This window comes from Fukomys damarensis, unplaced genomic scaffold (genome assembly GCF_012274545.1).
Source record: "Fukomys damarensis isolate Sample0158 unplaced genomic scaffold, DMR_v1.0_HiC HiC_scaffold_18, whole genome shotgun sequence".
Classification (NCBI taxonomy): Eukaryota; Metazoa; Chordata; class Mammalia; order Rodentia; family Bathyergidae; genus Fukomys; species Fukomys damarensis.
The window spans coordinates 14,486,038-14,511,815 of record NW_022900930.1 but is presented as its reverse complement, the minus strand read 5'-3'; the positions used below and the strand labels follow the sequence as shown (position 1 = coordinate 14,511,815).

Here is a 25,778-nt window from a genome sequence, read left to right as displayed (position 1 = left end):
GTGGTAGTAATTTCTAAATAAGTGTTATAACTTTTGTGGAAGAAGAACATGGCAGGTCAAGCTATATTTCTTTGTTAAGAAAAAGAGATGTGGAGAAGTGAACAGATAAAAAACAGAGAGACCTCGTTTTTCAAGTGAGCCCTAGAGGAATGGGCACATTCGATGGCCAAGTCGACATGACCAAAGTTGTGTTAGCATATTTGCTTTCTTATGCATTGAAGTGACTTCCACGCTTTTTGAACCTATTGACTTATTCCTCATAATAGAGCTAAGGCGGGGGGTTGCAAGTTTGTGCTCATACTGGGTAATTTAGCAAGACTTTTTGTCTCAAATTAAAAAAAAATACTGGCTTGGTAGCTCAGTGAGAAGGCCTTATGTTCAACCCTACTACTGCAAAGAAGGAGGAGAAGGAGGAGGAAGAGTAGGAGGAGGAGGAGGAGGAGAGGAGGATCAGAAGTCACTATATGAGATAAGTAGAACCAGTCTCTGAAGCACAGTAACAAAGATGTAAAGAGAGGTTTACCTGTTCTGGGAGAAAGCCTCAAGTCTGAAAGATAAACTGAAGGAAGACATCAGATGCTAGGGTTTCTAAACTTTCCTTGTTAAACGTGAAGATGAATAAAGATATACTATTCAAAATAGTTCATTTAAACTTAAGATATATCTGTAAAACTGCGGTATTTTTTTCCTAACTATTGTTTGTCTCTTTGGAAGCTAACTGCATTTCAGAGAGTACCCACGTTTGATTGCTGAAGTGGAAAGGTGGTCGGCATGTTTAGACAGATATTTGTAAAGATACTATCCTAAGTTCCCCTCAAACATCATGTGATATTGAAGAAATGCACGAGTTCTCTTATGCACCCAAGAGAAGAGAAGTTGGTTAAAATGAGAGTCAACAAGATTTGAAGCCCTGTTTGTGGTCACTGTGGAAAACTTGCAGAATCAACATCCTTAACCAGGAAGTAGATAATAAGCAGTGCTAGGGAATAAGATCTGCAAAATCTGTGCTGAAATTATCAACAGTAAGAGCAATCGCACTGCCTTGTTTGTGATAAAATAACAACTCCTACTATCCACCGAATGCTACCCATATCCAGAACAGTTAAGGCATCAGAAACCCAGGCAGGATGATGGTTTTAATCATGGTGGACCAGACTGGATGGCTGTCATGTGCAGGATAAGTACCCTGTTACAGTGGCCAGTTGATCTTCTTTTTGAGCCCAATCACCATCAGAAAAAAATGACTCTGATATAAAATTGAATAATGAATTTGTTCAATATTACCATAATCACAAATAAGGCTTTAAACTGGAAGACGAATACAAAGAAGTTTGGGTTATACACCCTTCCTCACTCTCCTTCATCTAAATATCATTTATAGACATTGAGACTCATAGAGAAGTTTACATCAGTTATAAAAAGTAGAGAAAATGTGTAATTTTTAAAAAGTTCCCTTTATTGCCTGAAGAATGTTCGGGATAAAGAAGAAACAGATTCCAATTAGAATACTGTTCAATAATCTGAGTGTGTGTCAGGCTACATTTCTGCAAGAAAGGCAATAACAGCACATTTTTCTGATTACTAAGAAATCAAAACACACCAAGACGCTTTTGATTATTACCATGTTTGGTTTAATATTTCTGGCAAAAGGAAAGTAGTTATATAACAGCTCTGATAGCGCCCTGGTCCATTCCATATCTACACTATTCGGCGTTAATAGAGACCCTATGGGCTACGTTTAGTTAGGGGAGTAAGATACATCTCTAAAATTGTTGACAGGAAACATGTAAGTATTTTTTTAATGGAAAATAATTTCCATATTTCACTATGTAGATTCTAAAAATATTCCTAAACCATATTCTATTTTATGAACTGAAATTTTAGTATCTTCCTTATACTTAAAAAATATCACTAAGGTTTTTACAAAGTTAAAATGTTTTTGCAAAGATAAAATATCATAAATCTTATTAAAAATAGAAAATCAAAGAAAATTTAAATAGGAAAGTTATCCAGATTTTATGCACAACACGTAATTAATGAGTTGTCATCTATTTAAAATGTCTTAAAGTGTAAAATGTGAGTTGAAGGAAAAAAAAACCAACCAAAAAACCCTAAAACAAACAACAACCAAAACAGTAGGAAGACAGGTAATTAGGAATGAGTATATTTAATTAGATAGGCATTTATATTCACAAGGTTCCTCATTTTAACACACTTTTATATTCCCTTGCCAAGGAACAAATGGAATTAAAAAATAGATTTACCAAAATGTCTTGAAATTATGAAGATAATTTTGCTAAATATTTCTGTTCTTTAATGCAATTTATATCAATCTAGTTCAGTTTCAATTTAGAGGTTTCTATTTTCTTATTTGCAAAAGAAAATCAACCTTCCTGATCCTAATGCATTATCCAGTGATTAAATCCTTTTATTCAAAGAATTAATTGAAGAGCACTTGTCACCTGCATTTTGATAACCATAAAATTATTATCTTTGGTTTCATATATACCTCATTGGCAAAACTTGTACACCTTCATCAAGCCAGTATCATGATATTTAAATCATATTTCAACCAAGAAATCTGAATTTTTTCAATTAAAAGTGGCAAGTTATTTTGACATAAAGGTCATTAAATTAGAAGCTTTGAAAAAAACATTTAAAACATTAGTAACACAGGTATATGGCTTTTGTTTGATACAATCCTATATTTCACTAATAGCATTGATTGTAAGACTTGCTATTGATGTACTAGCTGGTATGAATTAGTAGAAAATTGGTAAGAAAACTATTTCTCATATTCTTTACATGGTTGTTTTTGTGTTTGTTTATGTGTGTGTTATATTGTATTTGCCTAGTTTAAAAAATATTAGATGTCTCCCCATATTCTCACAAAATAGTATTTGTTATTTCTTGAATTTACCAAATTTAAGTGTGGATGCCACTCTGACAAGCTCAAGGTTCTTATTTTATTATCATACCTGGAGTAATCCATTTCTTCATATTAAACTCCAATTGCTGTCTTATAAACCTGATGATTAAACTGAGAACCCAAACATATCCATGGGTGGGAAATATAACTGTCTTGGGTGATAGAAAACTCAAAATCTACTATTCCTTTTTCTCTCCTGGTAAGTAAACATTCATGGGAAGCCATATCATACTCAAACTGTTATACAGTGACTGAGGGATCTGAAATTAGTATTTTGAGGTAGGATCTCCCTATATAGTAGGATCGGGATTTTGAGAGTGCAATAAATTCACTCTCTACCGTCATCAGAAAGAAATTACTTGAAACTTTCATTCAAAGGCCAATGCTTTTCCATGTAGCCCTTGCATTGAAACTGCCAAAGTTTACCTCTGTGTTTTCCTAGCACTGCTCCTGATCAGTTCAGTCTTCTTCCACAAACATCTGTAAGTTGAACTTGGTGGCGTGCACACTTGAAGGTTTAGAAATTTCTGTGGGACAGTAGTGCTAACTGTCCAAGAGCACAAGCTTTGAGGTAGATGTTGTGAGGTCACTGACTGGGCTTGTCATTTCTGAGGCATGACATAATACTAAACCCTTCTGAATTTTACGTTCCTTGGATTAGTTGAGCTGACGTTAATACCAGACTCATTGACTAAGTAGGTAAATGCTAAGGGAGCAGAAATCATGATGAGTCTATCAAGGGGCTTTAGCACTGTGGAATTCAAGGTCCAATGTTTATTAATTGTTTCTGAAAATCTGTTTTCCACTTTGGAAAGCCAGTATGTTTTTAGAATAAATGCTATTTAGCATATAGACATCTTTTGTAGTAAAAACACCTTTGCACCTTTGACAACTGTGTGTTTGTGCACACACATAATCGACATACATCACTGATACTTTTTGGGGGAAGGTGTGGAAACTAAATTGCCTTGTTAATAAATTCAATATTTAAACTTTAGGCACAGTTGCTAGTCTTATTTTTTATTTTATTTGTATATTATTGAGTTTATTGGTACATTTTAGGTATACAGTACAGTTACATTTATCGTGGGGATTTGTACCTTTACATGACAGATCTTGGTTCTCAATTTTTCCCTATTCCCCTCATCCTCCCTTCAACCCCTCCACCCTCTCCTATTTACTAGGCCTTTGTTTCCATTTTTTCCTGTTCTCATATTTTTTCGTGTCCCTTATTTAAATTATATCAGTTCTTCCTCAGCGAGAAATAAAGAGCCCCCAATTTTTTGAAATCTTTTGATACCTTCCGGGAATGAAAATTTACACTCATATACAGTGTGTGCATATCAAGTGAACATCTAGATGCTACTACATATTATGTGGAAGATAAATATAATTAATTTTGGCTATAATTTTAGATTAAAATTTCCACAATTTGGAAAAAGAAGTATTTGGACATATATAACTGTAAATATTTTTTAAATAAGCAATTTACCAGCAATTAAAACTCCTAGCTTATTAACATAACATTACACACACATATATAATCTCAGAGAACAATATCTAAAAGACAGTGAGTGTATTGATATGTATTATAATGCTTTGTTACTTTTGGGGGGGTAATGGGGATCGAACTCAGGCCCTTGTGCTTGCGAGGCTGGCGGCAGGACAACTGAGCTAAATCCCAGGCCCCTGGTATTTTTAACATACAATAAGCACTATAAACATTACACGTGGAGTAATTTTCCTTTAAATTTCCTTATGTAGCATTTTGAATCCTTGCTGTTTATATAAAGGTGAGATAAAATATATGCACACATGTAGATCTAACAGCATCAATCTCAGAAGACCACAATTGACTCATTTAATTAAAAAGACTCAAGCATGGAAAGCAAGCCAAATAGCAATGTCTTTGAAATAAATCTAATCCTATAAATAATGTGGCGACATTTCCCATATTCCCTAATGAATTCACTTTTTCAAAACTATTTCAACTCCACTCAATGTTAGGTACATTGCTGTATCAAAATAAATTCCAAATGCTGAGATTGGTTCTCAGCCTCAAGGAGCTATGAGCATTGAGGCTCCATAATCATAAATAATGTCAAAAAGATGTGGTAACATGAAAGTCATACTCAGCTGGGTGTGGTGACCCACACCTGTAATCTCAGCACTTGGGAGGCTGAGGCAGGAGGATCGCTGTGAGTTCAAGACCAGCCTGGGCTACATAATGAGTTCTAGGTCAGTCTCAACTACATAGTGAGACCCTGTCTCAAAAAACAAAACAAAACAAAACAAAAAAACAAAAAAGTCATACTCATGCCCAAGTACTAGATTTGTTTGATATTTCTTATTTTTTTCCATCTTTAACTGAGGTAGAATTCACTTAAATTTGTTTTCTGATATTTAAAAGCATAGTTCAGGATAATGAAAAGCCTTGGAGAAAACAACTAGCCAACACTTACAAAGGAAATTATTACTGTAGGTAATGGTTATAGGTTCAACAAACACTTTTTAAATCACTATTCTATAATCAGTATTTTCACATCTTCCAATTCTTAGAAAAGTTGTGTTGCAGAAAGCCTTGACACCAGCACATCGCACAGAAGATTACATAATTTGGAAGGCTGCCTAAGCAAGCCCCAAATCCATGGGGCATGTTGTCAGGAAAGGAAAATACTGACCAGGCTGGCATCCCACACGGGAAGGAGCGTGTCCTATGGGAGCCAGAGCCTTCAGCGTTCACCTCACAGTTAACCGGCTTGAGATCAAAATCATTGGAGAAGGGTTCAGGGAAGATAGGAAGATTGCAGGTCTCTTTGCTGCCTTGTACTAATGAGGTAAATCCGCACCTCAGCAGATCCCAGAATGCACAGACTCTGTAGCTTCTCTTCTGCACTATTGGAGTATGTTTCCTCAGGGAGTACAGTGACTATCTTTCAAACAATTTCTGTTTGGTTTAGCAAGGCTCATCCAAGGAAACATTCCTGAAAATTAATGTGCAGCTAAATATTTAAATATATTCCATTAATTTTGAAGCACATGAGTATATATTTGATTGAATAATTGGTAAAAATGGTCATGCCTGTTGTTTATTCTTCAACTAGTTCAAGGGTAATTTTAATCTTATGTTTAGTACTTGACATTACATTAAATATTGTTTTCAATGACTTCTAGTGCTTGGTAAATTTAGATGCCCAATAAATCACACTGAGCTTTAATTATTGATAGCTAATGATAGGATTTTGTCAATTTCCAATCATTGCCCATACAATATTTCTAATGCTTAGGAAGGTCATCACTTGTCTTTTAAGATTATAAGAACATTTTGAATCTTTTAAAATAGAATTTTGGCTTAACACTTGCATACTATTTTTATAACTTCCTAACAAGGAATATCTTTATGGCAATCATTTCTCTGATTATCAGTGAAGACAGATTACAACTATTACTTTTATCATAACACCTCTCTCTCCAGATTAATGCATGATAGAATTGAGATTGAATGAAAAAATATATAGAAAGTTCTTGAATTTGTTAAAATGCTCTTCATAAGCCTCTATTCTTACACATGCACACATACACATACAAACGCAGACTTGCTTTAGGTTACAAATGTAACATTTCAATTTGTCATTCAAAAAATTTTAGTGAGTTCTGTTTGCCAGAGAATTATTTCAGTCAGTGTGAAGCATAAAGAAAATCATGTGTGATCCTAATATTCCAAAGGGAAGACTTTAATTTTAGATCCAAATTAGATGGCATATTGGTCTTTGAATGTTTATATTATGATACAGAAGGAATTTTCACAAAAATCAATGATTTCAATAATTTTTTCACTTTATAGCACTTAGAGTATATCTTGTTTTTATGCAATATCTATTCTCTTAGGTCATAAATGATGCATTGTTTCTTACAATTATGATATATTTGATGTTGAGGCCTTGGATAAAAGTGTACCTTTCCATTAGACTGTAATCATAAAGGAAAAATTTGATATTATCCAAAAAACACTTGTAAAAATGTATAGTGGACAAAATGCTGAATCTGTAGGATATTTGGAGAGCAAGAATTTCTATTCATGTATTTAATGATAGACTATAGTCAACTTATTCATTTAAAATTTATATCTATGAAAGTTGTCATCTATACATTAACCCTACTGCTTAATGGTTTTAAGTTTTTATTTTGAAACTGTTTGCAATCAAGCAGAATCCTCAAAATAATACAGCATTCCCATTTTCCCTTAACACAAATTCCTCACTGTTAATACTTTACACAATCATCATATTGGTCAGCATTAGTTCATAGATTTTTTTCTAACTTGGATTATTGAAAAGCAGTTAAATTTATGTTTTTTCTGTTGCTCATGTCTTAAACATCCTCAGCAGTATCTTGAAATTTCAGTGCCACTATAGACTCAGATCAAAGTGAAATTCTAAGCTATTTTGAAATCAAGAAGTATCTGATAACACTAATAAGTGAAAATAAAAGTTAATTTACAGGTAGTTCTAATAAATTTTATTTCTCTTTTCATAAAAATTCATGGCACTTTCAGAGTACAAAATATTCTTAGTAATAGTAGGTTTTCTATCCTTCGTGTATAAATAATATTTTTCAGTAGCCTTGAAGTTGTTGCTAATAAAATTTAAATAATAATATTTAAACTATTTTAATGACGTTACCTCATCCCTATAGTAAATGTTTTATATTGCTTTTGGTGATTCACTTTTTTAAAAGAATATACTAGTTATTTCACAGGCAGATGCAGAACCACAGGTTTAAGTTATTAAATGAAGTTTTTGATGCCGAAGTCTAATACAAATCATAGAAAATTGCTAAGCAAAACTAGAGGGGCTTAGGAGCTTTTGGAAGATATATAATATAGTACAATCACTTTGATTTAACTTTACAAAACTTTCAACATTGTAAAATACGTTAGAACAGAGTATTTGTTTTAAATGCTAAATTCCTTTCACTGTACTTTTTTGTATGAGGATATAATATTGAATGTCTAAGCAAACATTTTCAATATTGTAATAGCCATTAGTAATATCTACCTAAGGTATTCAGGGTCTGTTATATACACTGGATATTGAAAAATGTGTAAACATTTTACTTTCTTTATCTAACTTTATTATGTTTATGGGTAACAAATTTGTACGCTCTGTTGTTTATACTCTGTCCACTCCCGTCAAGGCAGAGAGGCCCAACTGAAACTAAGGTTCTTTCTTCTCTTGGATAGTAATTCACTTTTGGTTAGCTGTCTCCTGATCTAGATAGTGAACTCCTCCAGAAAAGACTGCTTCTTGTTATATGCGAATGCTTGCCAAATGGCTTTTATATATTGGATGGCGATTCATATATGATTAGATCAATACATAGTTAATAGGGCAAGGAAAAGAATGAAGGCAAATAACACAAAATGACAGTGCTCAAAACTAAACAGGTAATAGGTCTACTCAGAAACTTGAGCATGAAGGAGAAGTCATTCACCTCATCTGAAAGAACACAGATTCAGGAGAGTTTGAGCTGTCAAGCATGAAAGTGCTTCTAGAAAAAAGCTTCTCTCCACATCTTTTTGTGGTTCTCTAATTATCTCCATTTCTCTCTAAGCACATGCCTAGCTCTCCTGAGAGCCAACAGGCTCTGCCCTGCTTGCTTGTAATTCCTACCACCTCGTAATTTCACCTCTTATCTGGCATCTCAAAACTTCTCAAGATTTCGATTCCCGTTCCTAATGATGAGGGACCAGATTGCCTCAGCCCTCATTTGGCTCTTCTTGGCCCAGCTCAATCTTCTTGTTCCATTATTCAGTCCGTTGCAGCAGTGCCTATAGATCCATTGCCTTTTGTTGAACTCCTACTCCTGATGCCTTGCTCAGAGGACCCAAGGCTTTATTTTTAACTTCTCAGCTGCTTTTTCTGCTTTGTCTTTGTTCTCATTTTTAATTCCATGAGCTCAGCTCACAGGCGTCCTTCCAAATGTGTGTAAATTAAAGACATGAAAAGTCAGAGCCGTGTAATCAGATATTACACTGACATTCTTTTGCTGCATTTCTGAGAGATATTTAAACTAATTTAGTAATTATTCTTATTTATAATAGGATTTATTTTGATGAATGATTTTTAAACTTATTACCTACCATCTGTACAAAAGATATATAGGGAGAAACACACATTAATGGATTTAAACCCTAAATGAATCTAGATGACCAAAAACTGCAATCTTTCAAATTTAGCCCCTAGAGATTAAAAATTATGTCCTCATGAGTTTGTTAGAAACAGTAATGAATTTCATGACATATATCTAAATTAGCTACTTGCTACCTGGTGATATTTCAAATAAAATTGTTTCTCCTCAACATAAACAGGTTTAAAAAGTAAGCTGTATATGTCAATGAACTTTTAAAAATTTAAACAAATACCTCACCTTATTTTTAAATATTTTAATTATAATGGGATTAAATTAACTTAATATCATTAATATAGAGCTATAACAATCATATGGCTTCCAATATTTTTAAAGGTAAATGGAGCATACTCAGTTACAAGTCTGAAAAGAAAGAAATTCAATTTTATTTAAGGAGTAAAATTTATTGAGTTCTTTTGCTATGAGAACTTGGAAAATATTTAAAGTTATAGCTTGAGCTATTTTTGAAATGACATATTACATTTTAGGTAAGCTAAGAGATTTAAAAAATAATTGTATTATCTGTATTACTTCTAGTAAGTCAGAATTCACTTCATGTTTTGCAGTCAGTTTGAATGGAATGGTTTAGTTTTTCTCCACACTCATTCTATTAAATAGCAATGCTTACACACACACACACACACACACACACACACACACACACACACTTTCACTGGTAAGCATACATATCTGAGAGATTTTACATAAATCATCAGCTTCAAACACCAGTCCCAAACCGTTTTCCTATTGTAGTTTTGTGCATTAACATTTCCTGGAAAGGGAACGCTATTCTAGTTGGGTTCATAGAGTTTAACAACCGTCGCTTCTCTGTGTTGTCTCTGACTTTTCCTGCATAGTGCCAAGTGCTCAAATCTGGGAAGGTGGTGACTGTCTCTCTCACTGCACTTGTGTAGATACCATTGAGGGGAAGAGTGACTAATTTAATGGCTCTAGAGTTCCTTCTTGGTTTTCTATCTAATGAAGACTTCATCTCGCTTTATTTTCTAGTCTATTCTGACCAAATTCTGCAGCTCAAAACTAAAGCCAATTTTATGATGAAAATTGTTTTTCATATTATGGATCATGAATAATTTTCTTCTCCATAATCTTAACACCTCTATGGTTTTTAGCGCTTTGTTTTGGTAGCAGGAACACCTGGGTGAACAACATCTGCATAAAACAATTTTCAGGGATTTCTACAGGATTTTTAAGATGATCATTAAGTTTAAACTAAAATGACTACTAAAAAAAGGCTTGTAACATATAGAGACTACTTGAAGGAAAATATTTTGTTATGAAATCATTAAAATAATTACTACCATACTATACTTGTCTGTTTGACAAAATTAGCTCTGCTTACAATCAAATATAGTACCTAAGATTTTAATTATGATATTTTACATAAATTCATTTAAGGCTAGATTCCAGTATATTCTCCCAAATACCTGCTAAGCTTACTTAATTTCTGGCCTATTCATATATATCAGTGTTAATTGACTTAATAAAGTTACAATCATTTAGACATAAATTATTGTGCTTAAAAAGTGTGAATATGGTTTGAATGTAGCAGAGAAATAAACCATTAGGGAACAAGACAATATGTGGTATGGAAGCAGAAAAAAAGAGAAAAGATCATCAATTAACTGGCTCTGTCAGATTTTTACTCATTATCCCCACATCTGCTTTTCATGTCCTCTTCATAAGTGCAAGGGTTGTTTTAGAATTTTTGCATTTGGAGGAACCTCTAGACTTCCAGCCAGTAGAAATCCCAGAAATATATTTATGCAAATGTTGAGACTCACCTCCATTTTGAGGTCAAGGAACGGTCTTTTTCATATAATAACTTATTTTCATAATGTTATCAATATGAAAAATCATTCCTTGCAAAAGTTGTATACCAACCTCAGGTATCCTCAAATAAATCACAATAACACTTATGAATTTGATTCATTTAAATTATAGTACAGGGCAGACATTCAAGAACGTTTTAAAATGCATATATGAAGGCTAAAATGCTTGGAAAATGTTTGACCGTTTCAACTGAAATAATTAACAAAGAAAAATATTGGCAAAAGGAGTCATAAAATTCTTCTTAACCAAAGATTATAAAACTTCAAGCTAGAAATAATATGGCTACCATTTGCATGATGAATGATCAGGGAATTAGTTATAACTTATAAATAAAATATGTATTAAGTTTCTGATAGTATTTAGATTGGTTTTTTAAATACATGATTTTAGTTTTTGAAATTTTATATTGTTTTACTTTCATTATTATTTTATCCTTAAATCTTTGAAGAAGAGTCATGTAATTCCTGTAAGAGTTGTAGTGATTATCTTTATACTGCAATAGTGAGTGATTTTATATAGTGCAAAACATGGAAGAATTTACTTAATGTCTTTCAGATTATTCATGTAGGCAAATCGAAGACGTTTCACCATTTATGTGTTGGAAGACTAAAGTCAGACATTACCTAGCGTACCTGCCATTTTTCATTTTAAATTCATAAAATAGTTTAATCACATTTGGAAGCACTGTCATATTTCAAAGTGCATTACATATTTTAGAAATATGTAATTACAAAGGGAAATAATGTATTTAAATTATATGTTTGTTTGCAGTGAAGATAAGATGAAGGAATGCTTAAGGAGTGAAAGACAAAAGAATTTATCAAAACCTCCAGTGAAGCATTTCAAACAGAATGATAGATGTACAGTGTTTGCTGAGATTGTACTGTTTGTCCTGGGAGACAAACATTCAGCTCTCATGAAACACTCATGGAAATATTAGGGCAAAAGTCGAATAATTTCTCTCTTACTAAATAGGCATACTGGCATTAAACCTTTCTGTTTTATACCCCAGTGCTTCATATGTGGACACAAGTAGATAAAGAGCAATCCTAGAGAAAGGCTAGTGCGTCTTAGTAGAGTTCACTCTCAATTTGATTAAAGCAGACAGGCCTATGGTGCTATTTGTGGAAAAAAAAAAAAAACTTCATGGAGACTTTGTAGCAGATGCTAAACAATATGGCACATTTGATTTCATGCTGCTCACGCCTCCCAGCCTCTGGCAGTCTTTATGAGGTCAAAGGATTAGTAAAATTGTAGTCAGCGGGAGTACAGGGTATATTAGGAGAAGGAGCCAAGCAGGTGTGCTGGAATGAGTTAGGCATGGGCTGTTCCCAGGTGTGTTTTACTTGCCCTTCAGGATATGTTTGTAGCTTCATAAAGGAAAAACATGAAAGCTCAAATAATTCAATCCAAATAGTGCAACTAGCTATGTTTTATACATGTTAAATATTAGCATACATTTCAATATGCATATTTAATATATATATATATATATTGTGATAAACATGGGCTGAACTTGATTTTAATCTTTAGAAAGTGAATGTTAATGGTCATTCATAAAACAATGATGACATATGCTGCAGGTATGTTTACACATAAAAATATTCAATTGTGTTCCTTAGTTGTTTGGGTTTTGATGATTCTACTTTTTTTCTACTTCTCGGGTTATTTATTCATAGAATTGATATTCAGTTGAACAATATTTAAAATAATTTCTGAGTATGGAAAGCCAATGCCTGTTTTACAAATCTCATAGTTTTAGATTTCTTTGTCTATTGTTTTATTTGATTGACTGGTCTTTTGTTATATAAAATAGAGGTACAAATATTACAGCAGTTATGAGCTGGGAGAAAAAGCACATAAATAAAATTTGCATCAGAGTAGGAGGATATCTTCATCTTTTTTCCAGTACAAATGACAACTTTCTTATATTATTCTTATTAATGGAAGTCTAATTCTGCAATTTGGTTGTATTGGAGCAAGGTATTAAGAGGTTGAAATTTATGAGATTTTTATTTTGAATAATGGAAATCTAGCCACAGAGTGGCTAACTAGCTTATCCAGTATCCCAAATAACAAATAACAGTTATCCTAAATAACAAATTTAGTCTTTTTATGACATTTATTTGGTAGGAGTTCCTCTAACCCAAACTGTCTCTGATAAACCTTTTTGTAATTTTTGAACAGAAATACTGGGATTAAAGGAGATTTAATATGCAAATCAACTGTAATCTTACCACAATGTTAACTGGGGTCATTTTGTACCTGTTAATCCAGAATCTTCTTTCTCCCTTCTCAAATAATGTAACTTATTGGTAAAATAATTGTTTAAAGTCAATGCTGCTTTGGAGATTCTGTGTTTACAATGTCCTTTCTAATGCACGTTGGACATTTTGACATCATTCTATTTCTTATATTTCTGTTTTATATGAAAGCATACCACATGGAGGACTCTGAACAAAAATATTGCATGTACCTGTTAAGGACTATAGACGAAGCTGCATTTCTAAGACTAGGAAATTAGATAAAATGTATGAGTGTGGTATCACCTTTCATTGACACTATAACATATGTGAAAGAAACTCAACAATTAATTACTTTAACAGCAGGAAATATGAGATTTGAATAGTTTAAGAATAGTTTTAGATAGTTCTGTCCAGTAAGTCTTTCCAAGATAAAATAAATACTCTAATGGAGCATTTCATGCATGGCTAGCATCATGGATGAAGTGAGTTTTCCAAATTTGATTTAATTTTAATTAATTAAATTTAAGTTCAAATAACCACATGTACCTTAAAGCTACCTTTGCTAAGAGCAGAGTGACATGTTGAAATTAAAGCAGATGGATATTTTAAAGGATTATTACTGATTATATATCATGGGAAATACTTATTCTACAATATCTATAGGCAATTCCATGTGCATTAAGCCCTTTTTGTACTAACGCTCTATTTTTCAAATCCAAGAATGCATGTGCTGAGAAAAGAGATTCAGCCTCCCTGGCGACAATGTGTCAAACCTTTACTAGTTCCTATCCCCTGAAATATACACACATGAGAGTGAAGTCAAGGATAATTTTATATTAAGAAGGAAATGACAAAATGCCTCAGATAAAAAAGCAACAACATTCCAAAATATTCATGAGTACAAGTCAGCTGCTTATTGTAGTTTTCTGAGTCTATAGTTAATAATCTTTGTTGTGAAAGTCACTGCCACCACCAAGTATCTTTTAAGCCAAAGACAATCAGGTAGCAGAAATTGTTACATACTCAGTTATGTGTAGGTGATATGAATATTTCACAGATACAGTCTCATGTAAGGTCATAAATCTCTGGAGAAGAAATAAGTTCAAACAATAGCAATTGGTGTGATATGCATTTCACACTCTCAGAACACTGGAAGTACCTGAAACATATTTACTAAAACAATTTTACTAAAGTATTACACAGGTTAAAGAAATCAAGGTAAAAGAAATCAAGAAATGTATAACTAGCTTGAAAAATAAACAGGTACCTTTAGTACAAAGAAACATGTTTACTTATCAATTCTGTGGAAATAAATATAGCCAAAGGAGGACAAAACCAGGTGTGTTTATATATAATTGCATTTCAAAGATAATCTTTAAATGAATAAGCTTTTAAAAATTTGGGCTTACATTTTTAAGTAACTGAGTTTTTTGTGCAACAGAATTTATTTAGTATATAATTCTCCTTTTAGGAACACTTTGTCTCAAAGAGAAAAGTACCCTTCCACTTGTCAACACAACAATGAAATTTTGCCACATACTGAAAGACCTAGAAATAGAGAACAGCTAGAACATGTCAAAGCTGTATGAAAAATTTAAGACTTCTGATAAAATGCTATGAAATCACAGACAATTATATCCTATGAGCTCCAGGTATGAGAAATTAAAATTGCTCAATTTCACAGGTTTAAAAAAATTAATTCACAAGTTGGAGAGAATACGAATCATCATCTCATTGTGTACATTCATCAAAGTTTTTGTCGGTTACAAAAATAATTTTTGAATAAGCCCATAAAATACCTTACAAAAACATTTCAAGCATGCATTAGGAAAGCCATAGTGAAGCTTTTCTGCTTTCAATTTTCTGATGACTTTTCTTCTATCTCTTCTAACTTTGGCCGATTTTTGTTCAGAGTATCAGTAACCAGAGATTAGCAAACTACTTTGCACGTACTTTTATTTTGTGTGCTTTGACATCCCAAGAGTACTTGTCCAAAAAATGTACAGTATATTATATGCATTATATAGTTTTACATTTTGTGCCAGTCTGGCTTGTAGGTCCAAACTGTTACCTTTGTTGTAATTGATAATAATACAACAGTGATTCATCTAGTTAATATCTGAATTAGCTAGAAGACTGTATTTGTTAACTGCAAAAGCCCATTAACTGGGAATAAATTCATTTTTGCACCTTAGTTAATGGTTATTTTCTTTGTTCTGATCAGGGAACCATACAGAAGGACCCATGAATGGAATTAAGTGCACATTAAGTGAAACTATCTGAAACAATTTAAAGAAGTATATAAGCTTTTCATAAGACAAGACATTTACTTTACAATGAAATTGAATTACCATTACCATTATACTTCTTAATTAGAAGGTATCCATTTGCAGTATTCTAGAAGATGAAAACAATTACATAATGGGAAGTAACATTTTAAAGAAAATACATTCTATGCGTCTTCAGAAATCAGGAAGTTAGTTACTAAGAAGATCAAGAAAATTGCTTTATTTTCCAGAATAGGACAATATTTCAGGACCAAGGGTATTGCATTTTCAGGCTGTATGAAGCTAAAGATAAAGCTATTGTCATTTAATAAAATAGAGTAAAATCTCTCTCTCTCTCTCTCTCTCTCTCTCTCTCTTTCTCTCTCTCTCTCCATCTGAATGAATGAATGATTAAATGAATAAACAAGCAAAAGTGTAGGCAGATGTTGTGTCAAAGATCCATTTAGATCACTAACTTATTTTGTAAGCTATTTGAAGTAAAAGTTTGACCGCAGACCTACTATTGGGAGAAAAGAACTATAACTGCTAAGTCAAGCATATATTATTTTCAAAGTTTGTAATACGTTACACAAACAACAGAACCTACATGAAAATTATGAAAAATCCATCACATCGATTTCCTCTTCCAGAAAGATGAAATAGATGCACTCCTTTGTTCCTGTAAATCCACTTACAAACTTTGCACAGATGATGGATGTTATAGATCGGGCATTCCAACAGATTGAGAAAGAGACCTTATTAAAAGTCATATAAAGGAGAGTGACAGTGACCTTTAAATGTACTCAGTCAGAGTGGTATCATTGGAGACCCCTCGGGTGCCAAGAATTCTCCTTCCTGTTCAGGCATCAAGTGTCCACCGTGCTCCAGATACCGCCACCCCCATTGCTAGAGCCGGCCTCCCACGTGTGGCCACTTGCACCACATCCGCCTGGAGCCCCGCGTTTCCCTGTCCCCGTGATTTCCAGACACAGTGTGCCTCTCCAACCCCGCAGTGGCACACACTAGACCCAAAGTCACTGATTACAGCCAGGGCAATGCTAGGGAGATAATCCAGAACTAAAGCCAACCTTGCATCTAAACTGATAGCCGAGAAACATCTTCAGCAGAAACTCATTTAATATAAAAAGTGGTAGAGGGCAATTGATCCACCAGATATACAAATCTCTACAGAGCATTACAGGAAATAAGAAAATCCAGGTAACTTGACCGTTCCCAAAGAAGACAGTAATTATAGCAAAACTCCCAATGCAGACAATAATGACAAACTGGTTGATAAAGTACTTAAAGAAACGATTGCAAAGAATCTCAATTAGATTGAAAAGAAAGCACAGTGAAATGAAATTAGAAACACTGCATGGTATGAATGAAACACTCAGCAAAAAATATAGTGATCTTGAAAATGAAACAGAGAAATCTTGAAAATGAAGTATTCAGTAAGTTAATTTTTAAAAAATACAGTTGAAGTTGCAGGAGCTGTCTAGATCAAGATAATAAAATATCTGCTGTTGAAGACAGGTCACTTGAAATATCACTGTAAGAATGAACATTACTACTAATAATAAAGTAAAAACTTGCAGTAAGGCCTAGGGGAACCACAAAGAGAAATACCCGCCATTCTTTCTGTACCCAAGGGAAAGACAACAGCAGAGGAATAGAAATCCTCTTCATGAAATAATAGCTAAAATTTTCTGAGTCTTAGGAAAGATATAAACGTCCGTTTACAGGAGGGACAGAGGACCTGCAGATCCATGAAGAGCCAATATAGAAAGTTCAAATCAATGAAAATTAATGTGAAGAAGTATTAGAAAGAAGTTAAAATCTGGTTCCTTGAAAAATGTTGAGAAATTAGACATATTCTAAAAAGACAAATGGAAAAAGAGCAGTTACAAATTCATAACATAAAGAATGAAGCGACAGATATACTCTAAGGGTATCACAAGGATCACAACACAAGTAAATTGGACAATCTTCTGTATAACTTAGTTGAAATAGATCATTCAAAAAAATCAAACCCACACACTCAATTCCACTTGAAGTGATATGTTTGAACATCACTATAACTATGAAAGAAATTGAATTTTTCTTTGAATATACTGTGAACAAATTTCCTGAGCAAGATGATTTCACTGAAAGATATGCTAAAAAAATTTTAAAGTCTTGACTTACGTATTTAGTTATTAGGGTTATGTAGTATTTATACAGTGCCAGGCTGATTATGTAGAGCATCCAGAATATGCCCAACGGGATTTTTGGTTTTGGTTTTTATTTTTATTCGTGCACATATGCAGTACATAATGATCACATTCACTGTGGGGAACTGGTAGCTGTACCTATCACATCTCACTTGCCTAAACCTCAACTCTCATAAAAATTAAACAGACCATGAACTTAAATCTGAGATGTATAACTCTAAAACTTTTAGAAAAAATATAAGGGAAAAGAGAGAGATGAACAAAGAAAATTGTAAGTTTAACCTCATAAAAATATTAAAACTTTTCATCTGTAAAGGACCGTTAAATGAAAGAAAAGTCAAGAAAATATTTTCACAACACCTACTGCGGTGGTAGTTTGGTTTCCAGCACTGGTCATTGAGCCTTTCTGGCACACACCTTTCAGTCTCCCATCTTGGATCCTTCAGCTTCCTGACTCAGATGAGCCCCTCTGCTGGATCCTTACGGTCTTCAGCACACAGAAGTCTTGCATTTTTCTACATCTGACTCTAGTAAGCACTGACTTATATACATATTCAACAACAAAGAACTATCTGAAATACATAAATAATTCTCAAGACAAATCAGTTACATATGCGCACTTACTAGAAAAGAAGTGAAGTGATATTTCATTGAAGGGAACATGAAGAGATAAAATCAGTACATAAGATTTTTAACACTATCAGCCATCAGAGAAATGCAAGCTAATGCCATAATCAGATATCAGCACACACCTAGAAAGAGTAAGAAGAAACTGCATCATTTGTACATTGTTAGTGAGATTGTAAAATGATATAAAGACTATCAAAATTGGTTTATTCATGTTTTGTTTTGTTTTCATAAGCCTAAGCATTTACCTATTTTGTGTCCCTGTAATTATACTGCTAAGCACTAATGCAGACAACTTATCTTTAACGAAAAACCTGTACATTAATTTTATAGAAGTTTTATTTGTAATTGCCAATAACAAGTTGCTTTCAGACCTTTTCATAGCTCTGAGATTAAACAAACTGGAGTACATTCTTAGCAGAAAATATTACTCTGTGATAGTAAGGCCAATTTAATTAATAAATGTAAGATCTTGAACAAATCATTGGAAAATTATATTGAAGCAATTTAATCCTCAAAAGTTATGTTCCTTACAATTTCATTTATATAGCACTTCACAATTGATAAAAATAGAAAAATTGAGAAGACATGAACAGTTTCTAGGGATTATGAGAGGGTGAAGTCAGGAGGGAAACAGATGTGGCTACAAGGGGTAACGTGAGGGGTCCTCCTCCGATGCAAATGCCCGGTGTCTCGCCTGTTCGATGTCAGCAGCCTGGCTGCTGTCTTGGGTGTTACAGATTTGTAAGATGTCACCAGGGAGGAAAGAGCAGCATCGAGTACTGAGGAGCTCTGTATCATTTCTTGCAACTGCATGTGAATCTGCAGTTTTTCTAAGAATTAAGAAGTTATATCAATTATATATTAGGAAAATGCTTTTTATTTTATATTTCACTACTTCTGAAATTAATTATTAATTTTACAGAAAATGCAAAGATATTTAATAATGATCTCTAAGAAGACATATGCTGTTATTAAGGGGAATGAGTATATACGAACAACATTTTCAAACATACTATAAAATAATGCTCAAAGAAGGTAAAATTATATTGTTTCTTTTGAATATCATATTTTCCTTACAAGATGATGCAAAATAATTCACTCTAAAATATGTTATGCACAATGTAAATTATTTTAAACATTTTCTCTGTTGCATTTTCAATTAGAAGTACACAATGCCCCTATTTATGAGTCATACACACAGTTGAGCGACTGTTATGCAACAATAATCATTTAAGTATTGTTACAAGAATGCAATAGTTGACGTGTTTTGTATTATTTTCCTTGGAGAATTGCAACCTACCTAATCATAGATTTGTTTTTAATATACTCGGGGTGTTAAGGCCAGCAATGTGCCAGGAGATATATCTAAAACATTTGCTTTTAACACCTTTGCACAATTGAATTTAAATGAAACTATCAGTTTCAATTGCCACTGATTACACATATTTAGGTGCATTGACTGGTATGATGTCCAACAAATGTGAATAATAAGCTACTTCCTTAAACAGATGGTCCCTATGGTGCAGCTGTCATTAGAAACCCTGTGCGCCAGTGAGTGCATGAGTATGGAATTCCCCAGTGTTTGACACTTATCGAGGTAAAATTATGCTCTGATGTGGTAGCTCCAGTGCATTGTTGGATTTCATGATCAAAATCCCTTAAAGAATTTACAGGAGCCGGGGGTGATGGCACACGCCTGTAATCCAAGCACTCTGGAGGCTGAGGCAGGAGGATTGCTGTGAGTTCAAGACCAACCTGGGCTACATAGGGAGTTCCAGATCAGTCTCAACTACATAGTGAGACTCTGTCTCAACCCCCCTCCCCAAAAAAGAAAGAATTTACAGGATAGATTATAAGACAGTTACAGGGTCGGGTATGATTATAGAGTTAGTGTTATACAAATATGTGTTTTGAAAAATTATTTGTCCTACTAAATATACCCTCACTTCTCCGAGTTAAAGTTTCTAGGAGAACCAATTCATTTTTATACCCCAATATATTGCATCAATGTAATATTTTAAATAGTATATATGTCATTTATATGACAAGAGATGTGACTAGCATAAAGAAGTTAACGTTCAAGGGTGTAAGACCCATAACATTAGCACAAAACATTATCTTTACTGCTATGCTTGGTTTGTTTTTAAATATTTGAAAACATATATGTGTCAGCTTCTGTCACTGTGTTAAAATAAAGGAGAAAAATAAACTAAAAGGGGAATGATTTATTTGGGTTCATGATTTCAGAAGCATCAGTTCATGGTTAGCTGGTTCCATTAGTTTTAGTCTTGTCTCAAGGCAGAAGTGTCGTTGTAGAAGGGCACAGCGAGGGAAAGCTGCTTACATTATGGCAACCCCAGAAGGAGGGGGATTGGGTTTGAGGACAAAATACAGTCAGTCCCCAAGAGTAAGTTCCTTCAACCCATACCCATCAGTGAGATTCAATCTCTTAAACTTCTGTCACATCCCAATGATGTCATCAAATTATGAATCCATGAATAGGTTGATCAATGTGAGATTAGAACTCTTGTGATACAGTCACCTCCCTGAACCCCGCCTCTGAACATCGTGCCCTGGAGATAAAGCAATGAGTTATTGCAGGTAGGGCTATTTCCGATCTAAACCATAACAATGTATTAAAAACAATTGTTTCTGTGAAAAGTCAACAAAAGCCTAATATATTCTAAAATTTGAAAAGTGAGAAAATGTTATTAAAGATAAGAAACAGCAAAAAGGGATAATAGCATACTGTCTTTTGTGACAACATGGACGGACTTGATGAATGTCATGTTCACACAAAGACACACAAAGACAAATACAGCATTATCATGTGCATGATCTGCTCTGAAATTCTAGATCTTATAGCTGTTAGGAAGTATGAGTGATTACCAGATGCCGGAGAATCTAGAGAGGAAGGAAAGATTGGAAGAAAGTGAACAGCTCTGACTTATATGTCAATAGGAGAAATGAGCTCTGGTGTTTACTGCATAGTAAAGTGACGATAGGTAATGCCAATGTACTCTATAGTTCAAAAATCATTAGAAAAAATATTTTGAATATTTAATCACAAATGAATAATATTTTTGTAATGGAATGCTAATCACCCTGATGCTTTTATATATGCTTATATCAAAACATCACACTGGACCGCATAAGTTTGTATAATTTTGTGTCAACTAGAGACTGTCTCAAAATAAAAATAAATTTTAAAAAAATGAACTGGAAATGTAGCACAGAGCGAAGGCCCTGGATTCAGTACCATCTCTTCAGTACTGAAAAACAAACTCTTATGAGTGACAATACATTAGGATTCGATAAGCACTATTTTTTCATGATTAGTTTTGTGGTTGATGGCTACATTCCTCTCCAGAGCAATTGAACAAATTAAAAAGATCTCCAGGGCCAGGGATTCTGCCTTGCAAGTGCAAGGCCCTAAGCTTGATCCCCAGTACAAAAACAAAACAAAACAAAACAAAAAAAACAGCAAAGAAGAGCTCCAGGAAAACAGTCAAATTTAGAGTTGTTTTAACGTGGATCACTAAAAAACCTAGTATTTGAAAATCAAATAATTGAAATATTTGTAGGTAGAATAGTTTATATACACTGTGGGTTTATTAGTGTTTCATTTTGGTCTTTGAAAAGAACTTTATTCTAATACAAGGATGTGTTAAACAAAATAATGTCCATATTCACATTGGAAGAAATGTACATCTTATTCTTAATAATATTAATATCGCCTAATATTACAACTTCTGTCAAATTGTGTTTATTCGTGCTCTTTTGTGTACCTGTAAAGCAACTTTAGTGCCCAAGGAAGTGGAGCATCACAAATTCTGAACTAAGGAAACACCCTTGCCACTCACCACTAGGAGGATTCTTATCCATCCTGGGAAGAGAATTTTATACAAAGAAGAGTGGGAACGTTCATCATGTGGCCCTGATTATAACAATTACTAGTGCTATTTACTAACAATATAAACTCTCAGGCCTCTTTTTTTTTTTTACAAAATTAGAAACTCTGTAGAGATCAATGTTTAACAGATATTGTAAAAATGGAGGATCACCAGAGTAGAAAGTTTTCAAAGATTCTTAAAGTTCCAAAGTTATAAAAACCACAATTTGACTATTAATTGTAGTATACATGATATATAAGAAATGGTGGATGCAAAGGAAATACAGCAACTGAAAATAGCAGTGTTATATTGATGGCAAGGGACTTAGGTTTTATTTGGAGATCTCTATATATGTCATTAGTGTAACACTCTTGTCTTCTATTGGCACAGTTGATTATTGAGCTTCCACTTTTTTATACTAAGAAGCATTGTAATATCGTCCATACTAGTTCAATCTCTACTTCTGTGAAATCCATATTATTCACATTATTTGGGCTCAATCCAATTTTCTTTCTAGGAAAATACCTATAAAGACTAAAAAATAATCACTAACAGTACTAATATTTAGCTTTTATGGCTTTGTTATTGCAATGTTGATAAAATTTTGATAATGTAGAAAATGTCACATGCATGGATATTGCCCTATATTTAGAACTGTGTTTCATATTTTATTTTGTTATGTCTAAAATATTCAGCTGTTTCCAAAGATTATTATTCACACTTTAAAAATGTTTCAATTTGTAAAAGAAAAAGAAAGATGAATAGTCTATATATTATGCTTATGTGAGCCAGATGTAATTAAGGGATAAACTTTTCTTTATGAGTTAATATACATGAGCCTCATGTATATGACACTTAATATTCTGGGAGAGTTGAATAGGGTAGTATTTTACCTTGGAGTACAATATCTTGCTTAAAAAAATGATTGTCAGTTGTTGTCTTTAATATTTTCCAAATTATTTCAAAATTACATTTGATATTTTTCAATTCCACATTTTTTTCAAAATTCTTTAAGTTTATTAGTACTTTTTAGGTCTACAATATGATGACATTCATCTTTGGGAATTTGTACCTTTACATGTTATATCTGGGTTCTTGTTTTTTTCCCCATTCCCCAGCCCTCCCTTCCCTTCCACCCCTCCCAAATTACAAAGACTTTGTTTCATTTTTTTTCCTCTTCTCATATTTATTTATTTCCCTTCTTTCCTTTCCTTTCTCCAACCCCTCCCATTTCCTTTTCTCCTTACCCTTTGGACCTTTTCTTCCTACTTCACATTATCTGTCATACATTTTGATCCTCATTTACACTTTCAGCTTCTCATACCAAAGACATTATTTGGAATTTACACGTGTGTTCTATTAATTTCCCTTAAGAGTATGGCCTCAATGTGCATCCATTTAGCTATAAACATCTGTGGTATCTCATTCTTTATGGCTGAATGATACTCCATTTTCTAAAAAACAAAAACAAACAAACAAACAAAAAAAAACCCCACATCTTTATCCAGTCACCAGTTTGGGCAATTTTGCTGTTTCAAGTTTTGGCTATTATAAACCGCCACTACAAACATGGGTGTGCATATATTGCTGTGCACATATATAGCTTTTTAAATTCTTTTAGGAAAGATACCAAGCAGAAGAATACCTGGGTCAAATGGGACTTAGTTTTTGAGGTATCTCTATACTGATTTCCACAGTGGTTGCACCAGTCTACACTCCCAACAACAGTGGAGAAGAGTTCTGTCTCCCCAACAACCTGACCAGCATTTATTATTGGTTGATTTCTTGGTAGCAGCCATACTTTCCGAGGTGAGGTGGAATCTCAGCGTTGTTTTCATTTGCATCTCTCCAATGATCTCTAGTGATGTTTAACAGTTTTTTGTGTTTATTTGCTATTTCTACTTTGAGAAATATCTGTCAGGTGCCCCTTTTTTCAATTCAATATTTTTTTTTAATTCTTAAGTTTTAATTAATTCAGGAGTGTTTGTATTTTGGAGAATTAGGATAAAATCAAGGCCATTTTATAATTTAATTATTATATCCTTGCTTTTATTCAGAAAATCTTTTCACTGGAGCTTTCTCACTTGTCAACCTTTTTTAAATGTATATTTGACATCTTACCAGGTATTTCAATTCCCTTGGGTCCTGCTCTCAGTTTTTCAACCTCATGGGAAGAACTGAGGTTATGTTTTGCTACAGAGTCTCTTTTTGAAAGGAGATCTTTTGACCAGTTGTGAACATGCTATTTAAAGATACAATCTCTCATCTCCTGTAAGCATCAAAAAATCCCCATCGTGTAACAGAGTAACAAAATAATTCTATTACTGAATAAACATTACATGGGACTGCAAAGGGTATCACAACTAACTCACTAAAGAGACTTGGATGACAGAAATAGATTTTACGTACTTATAGAGCTACTCACGAGTAACTATGATATACCTTTTCTCAAAATATTAACTAGTATTCATGAAAGACTTGCCAACATCATTTTCTACACATAGTTCATCCAAAATACACCGAGTAATATGTATAATATCCTGTGTTTAAAATATCTTTTATCCAAAACAAAATAAATTTTTCCTGTCTTTGTGGAAAGAATTAGGTGTATTACTTGGAACCAGAATTAGGTTCTTATATTTCCACAGAAACTGGAAGATAGGATAAAATGTCCACCAATCTCAAGTTTAGAAGGCTTGACTCTCAGGTGCTTAATAAAAAAACTTTCCTGGGTTGTGAAAGTGGCAGAAAGCTTATTTTGATCTTAAAAAGATGACATATTTTAATGAGCAGAAAATAATTTACAACTGCAAGTCATCTAGCGTCAACGCCTTAAGAAAAGTAGAGATGGAGAAGATTGTTATCCCTTTTTTTCCACAAGAGAATTAAATATGCATTATTGAATTTTTAATTTCATTTTCCCTTATAGATCTCAGACCTCAAAATGTCTACTAAAGTACTTTTCTAATAGAAGGTGAATTATCATGGGGACAAAGGTGACTAGAGGCTGCTACAGTTTCATTTTATTTTTCTTCGTATTAGTCGATGACCAGTATATTACCAAGGTTATCAGTGCCTACAGTGTCTATTTGTAAAATGCAAAAAGGCTTTTGATGTGCTGTACTGCGGAAAAAGATAACTTTTATAATCATAAATTTTCAAATTGAATACCCAGTAAAGACTGCCAAGTAGTAATTTTAATTTTTCAGATGTGTGATAAATGAATTTAAACACTGTACTTTGAATTAAAACTTGAATATTTTGAATATTGGTCCATTTTCAAGCACACCATTCTTCCCCTTCTTTTACTTTGAGAAAAACAGTTTTGGGTACAGTCAGTTGGCTGGACAGTTAAACTTGACTGTCAATTCGATCGGCGTGGCAGCTGGCTGGAAATTGGTAAAATGCACTTGTGGGTCTGTCTGGGTGGGTCATGGAGGTGTGATTTTCTGGTTCTCTTTGATTCTGTGTCTCTTCCTCTCTGACACTGTTCTGTTGTTTTGCTTCCTGACCGGCCACCAGTAACTAAGCTGCTTTGCTCTCCCACACGCTTCTGCCAT

At 33.4% G+C, this 25,778-nt stretch overlaps 1 protein-coding gene across 2 annotated transcripts in view; it reads left to right on the top strand.

The window, feature by feature from the left end:
* The window catches only part of Sgcz (sarcoglycan zeta), an 871,344-nt gene that overhangs the window by 578,654 nt on the left and 266,912 nt on the right, over positions 1-25,778 (top strand). The window lies entirely within an intron of this gene.